Source organism: Loxodonta africana, chromosome 12 (genome assembly GCF_030014295.1).
Source record: "Loxodonta africana isolate mLoxAfr1 chromosome 12, mLoxAfr1.hap2, whole genome shotgun sequence".
NCBI classification, from domain to species: Eukaryota; Metazoa; Chordata; class Mammalia; order Proboscidea; family Elephantidae; genus Loxodonta; species Loxodonta africana.
This window is the reverse complement of record NC_087353.1, coordinates 96219693-96225245: the sequence shown is the minus strand read 5'-3', so window position 1 is coordinate 96225245 and position 5553 is coordinate 96219693.

Genomic DNA, 5553 nt, shown 5'->3' with positions numbered 1-5553 from the left:
TTGGTGGTAGCTGGGCACCATCTAGTTCTTCTGGTCTCAGGCTGATGGAGTCTCTAGTTTATGTGGCCCTTTCTGTCTCTTAGGGTAATATTTTCCTCTGTCTTTGGTGTTCTTCATTTTCCTTTGTTCCAGGTGGGTTGGGACCAAACGATGCATCTTAAATGGCCTCTTGCTAGCTTTTAAAACCCTAGACATCACTCACCAAAGTGGGATCCAGAACATTTTCTTAATAATCTTTGTTATGGCAATTGACCTAGATGTCTCCCAACATCATGAGTGCTGGGCCCCACTCATGATCCAGCAGCCCACTCCCATGGCCTCTCAGGCACTGAAGCTCCTACTGTTTTCCTGTGTGCCCCCCAGGAGGGCTGGCTGGCCTGCTGGGTCCCCTACTTCTTTTTTAAGCAAAGAAACTGACTCTGAGTTTTAAACCTCTTTTTGCGGAACACAGAAAGAAAAGTGCAATCATGGATTCATTATAAGCCCAGGGTGCCCTGTTTTCATTCATTCTGTCAACACTTACTGAGCACCAACTAGATGTCAGGTACTGTCCCCATCACCACTCCACCATCATTCACCACCTGTGCCACCTAGGCTATCGGTCCTCCTCTCTAAGCCTCAGTTTCCCCACCTGCAGAATAAAGGTCATAACAGCACCTACCTCCCAGAATTGGGTGACCACAGAGGTAACATGCTGAGTATTCACCCTGGGCCTGGTACACAGCAGCCCCTGCTGAATGGTGGAATTGTATTGTCATTAACTAGTGCTGCTGAACAAATTACTCAAAACTTAGTACTTTAAAACAACAGCAAAACAAAAACAGCCCCTATTATCTCCACAGTTTCTGGGGGTCAGGAGCCCAGCAGCAGCTTAGCTGGGTGGTTCTGGCTTAAGGCCTCTCATGAGGTTGTGGTCAAGATGTTGGCTGGAAGGCCACCCCTAGATATGTACCCAAGAGAACTGAAAACATGTCAACATAAAAACGTGTGCACCCAACTGGACAAAACCAAAAGCTAAGAAATTTCCTGAACACAGCCAAAAACTTCGAGGGACAGAGTAGCAGGGGCAGGGGTCTGGGGACCATGGTTTTGGGAGACATCTAGGTCCAGTGGCATAACAAAGTTTATTAAGAAAATGTTCTGCATCCCGCTTTGGTGAGTGGTGTCTGGGGTCTTAAAAACTTGTGAGCGGCCATCTAAGATGCATCAGTTGGTCCCAACCCACCTGGAGCAAAGGAAAATGAGGAACACTGAAGACATAAGGAAAACATTCGCCTAGGAGAAAAAAGGGCCACATAAACCAGAGACTCCATCAGCCTGAGACCAGAAGAACTAGATGGTGCCCAGCTACCAACAAGGACCACCCTGACAGGGTACACAACAGAGAGTCCCCGATGGAGCAGGAGAAAAGTGTGGTGCAGAGCTCAAATTCAGTTAAAAAGACCAGACTTAATGGTCTAATGGAGACTAGAGAAACCCAGAAGACATGGCACCCAGACTCTATGAACCCAGAACTAAAGCCATTCCCAAAGCCAACTCTTCAGACAAAGATTAGATTGGACTATAGAACAGAAAATAATACTTGCAAAGAGTGTACTTCTTAGTTCAAACAGATACACAAGACTAAATGGGCAGCTCCTGTCCAGACACAAGATGAGAAGGTAGAAAGGGGTAGAAGCTGGTTGAATGGACACAAGAAACCGGGGGTGGAAAGAAGGGGTGTGCTCTCACATTATCGGGATTGCAGCTAGGGTCACATAACAATATGTGTATAAACTTTTGTATGAGAATTGAACCTAAGCTGTAAACTTTCACCTAAAGCACAATTAAAAAAAAAAAAAAAAGTATGCACCAACGTTCACAGAAGCGCTATTCTCATAGGAGCCCAAAGGTGGACACAACCCAGGTGCCCATCAACAGATGAATGGGTAAACAAGATGAGGTCTACCCATACAATGGAGTATTACTCAGCTATGAAGAGAAATGAAGTTCTGACACATGCTATGGCATGGGCCAACACTGTAAACATCCTGTTGAGTGAAATCAGTCAGTGGCAAAAGGACAAGTATTGTATGATCCCACTTGTAAGTGATATTTAGAATAGACAAATGCATAGAAAGACAGAGTAGGTTAGAGGTTACCAAGGGACGGGGGGAGAGAGGAAGTAGGAGTTATTGCTTAAGGGGCAGAGTTTCTGTTTGTGGGGATGGAAAAATTTTGAAAAGAGATGATGGTGCTAGTTGCCCAACACGGAGAATGTAATTAATGCCGTTGAATTGTATGCTTAAAAATGCTAACAATGGCAAGCTTTATGTTAGATATAGTTCAGGATTGTGTGTGTCAGGCACTGTCTTAGGCCCTCTCCTTATATGAACTCACTTAACCCCCGCAACCTATGATGGGGTGCTATCATTGGCCCCATGTTTAGCCAGCTGACTGCCACTTTCACAGGGACCCAGGGTCATAGCTGTAGGTACCCACGCCACATTGAATGTGCTGCTGGGTTTGGTTTTGCTTTGTTGGGGGTGGTGGAGGTGAAATGCAACGTTCTTGTCTCTTGCAGCTTTTGGATCACTGACATTCTGGAGACAGGTCTGCGGAGGTGCGCCAGGTGTGCCTTGGAGTCCGCTAATGAATCAATCATTGGCGCAAGGGTACAGAAGTCAGGGCTGGGCCAAGGCCAGAGCCCTGTGGCACACGTCTGCAGACCTGTCTCTGGAATGTCTCCTGGGGGCTGCCACCAGTATGTGGGGCTCCAGGTCAGAGGCATGTGCTCAGAGAGCTCTCTAGTTGCTCCCAGGGGCAGTCAGCTCTGGCATTTTGGCTCAGCGAAGATGGTTCACCCTCTCTGCCCAGGCAGGCTCTTCTCTCCTGCTCCCCTCCATCGCAGCCCCAAATACGCCTGGGTGAAAACCCCTGTAGTGAGAGACAGGCCTTGGGGACCCTCAGCATGCTGTGTCTGGCTGTTTTCTAGGGAAGCATCAGGGGACGCCCCGGAAACACTGAGCGTACCCCCACCATTCCCCACTGTGTCGCTGGGCCCCAGGCTGCTTCTTATCAGCTCCCAGACAAACTCCAGCCAAATCCTGAAGCGGCCCCACCTGTTCTGCAGTTGGTGGTTTAGGGGTTTTTTTAGGAAGTGAAATGAACAGCACTCTTTCTGGAAGGCAAAGATAAGGCTCGGATCTGTCGGAGCGATGTCTGCTGGAAAGAAATCTCTTTCAACTTGCGGGCAACTTTCCAGCTCAGCTCGGGTGGTGAGGAAGCTGGCAGCGAACCCGCTGAGAGTTGGACCAGGCCTGGTGGTGGCACCTGGCCTTCTCTCCAAAGCAAGCAAGCCGTGGGTGTGGGCCAGCCAGGCACAGCCTCTGGAGCAGCAGCTGGAGGAGTGTGGGCCTGGGGATCTGGTGAGCAATGGGCCTGGACTCCAATCCCAGCCGGCCACCTCCTCCCTCCCACCCCCTCTTCCTCACTCCCCTGCCAATGGGGCCCGTTCCGGCCATTGCAGGCCTTGGCTGCCCAAGGACCACATTTCCCAGACTTTCTGTTGCTTCTTAAACTCTAGCTTGGTCCTCCCTGACATTGGAGAGTCATTCCCTGGTTTAAGAAACTGCTCTGTCTGGCTTCTGAGGTGGCCTCATTGTTACACTGAGTCTCTGTAGGAAACTCAGTCCCAGCCCCCTGTATCAGACAGAATGGGGCTGGTAGCAAATAACATAAACCCTTACTCAAAACAGCTTGACAATAAAGGGAATCTATTGTAATGGAAAAATGCAATGGTAGGGTTATGTAGGCTTCAGGTCAGGGCTGATCCAGCAGCTCAGCAGTGTCTCTAAGGACTCAATTTAGGATACCTACTAGCTGGACTAGGGAGCTCCTTGTTTATTCCTACCCCTGAACCAATTGCTGTGACCAGGAGTATGGGAATACCCTGATTTGGTTAGACCAGTCAGGATCCACTCAAACCACATGGCTGCTGCAGAAAAGGAGAGGGACAGATTGGATTTTGGGGAGGACACAAATTTCGCTAATTTTCTTTTCTAATATACAAGTGTAATGACTATTGTGGATCTGACGAGCAGTTCTCTGACTGTTTGCTGCAAGTCTGTGTGCTCCTTGAAAGGACGGACCTGTTTGGAGTGCTCCCCGAGAGTGCGTCCCAAGAATGCTCCCTGAGACTGCATCCCTGAGAGTGGTCCCCAAGAGTTCTCCTCAAGCCTGTACCCCTGAAAGTGCTCCCCAAGGCAGGGGGACTATTGGAGCCTCTTTGTTAGAGTTTCCAGACCAGGTTAACTTTCCAGGAAAATTCCTCCACAGTGAAGGCATGGAAGGTGGGCTCCAGCCTTTTCTTAGAATGCCGCCCTCTCCAATCCTCAGTTTCCTCGACTGTGAGGTAGAAATTGAAGCACTTGCTTTCCAGGGTTGTTTGAAGGGTGAAATAAAAAAACCCACTCCGTTCTTTGGTATTCAGGTTTGCAGTGAGAGACAGAAACTCCAGAGCAGCAGTGCCTGAAACCAGCTCTCAAGAGGTTTATATCTCTCATTTGCAGTGTGTGGAGTGTCCGTGAGCATCTGAGCTGATGAGGGGCTGGCCTGTTGTGAGGGAGGCCCCCTTCATCTTTTGGTGTCCCTGCTGGGCAACTCTCTCCATCAGTGAGTCCTCCATTGTGCAATCGGGTGCTGCCAGGGCCGTTGGGGTGGAGAGCAGGGCCCTGCCCCTGCCCCTGGGGTCCACCCCTTACTTTCCTTGGGCAACTGCCTTAATCTCGCTGAGTCTCGAATGCCACATCTGTAAAAGAGATCCCTTTCATTCGTTCAGAGTCCCTGGGTGGTGCAAACCAAACACTTGGAGGATTGAGTCCATTCAGAGGAGGTGCCTTGAAAGAAAGGCCTGGCAATCTACTCCTGAAAGATCAGTCATTGAAAACCCTGTGGAGTGCAGTTCTACTCTGACACGCATGAGGTCACTGTGAGTCGCAGTTGACTTGATTGCAACTAGTCTGGTTTCCATTCATTTGATGAGTAATTCCTTTCCTCCCTCCCTTCCTCACGGAAATCACAGTCCAGGGGGGCAGACAGACACTTAACTGGCTTTGATGTGATATTAGCCCAGCGGTCTCCAAATGGCCACCCAAGGTAGAGACTGAGACGAGGAAGGAAAACAGTAACACTCGATTAAGGCTGTTTTTCTCTAAAAACTGAGAAGAAAAAAAAAAAAAACTTCGCTGACATTAACACACAGGTTGGCCTGTGTGGCCAGGCAGGCAGCCCAGTGCCCTAACCTCAGGTTTCTCATCTGTAAAGTGGGATCACAGCTGTGCCATCAAAGGGTTGTTGAGAGACCTGAAACAGCTCGAGGTGCTGAGCTGTGGCTGTCACTGTTCCCTGGAGGGAGCGGGCATGCAGGGAGGCAGAGGACTGGGCTGAGCAGCTGACTCACCCTTTTGCTTTCAGAGTTTGGGACACTCGGAGGCTGGCATGGAGCCAGTTAAATGGATTTATAGATTAACTGAGCTAATCCTTATGAGATGGGCACATGGTTTATGAGTTGGG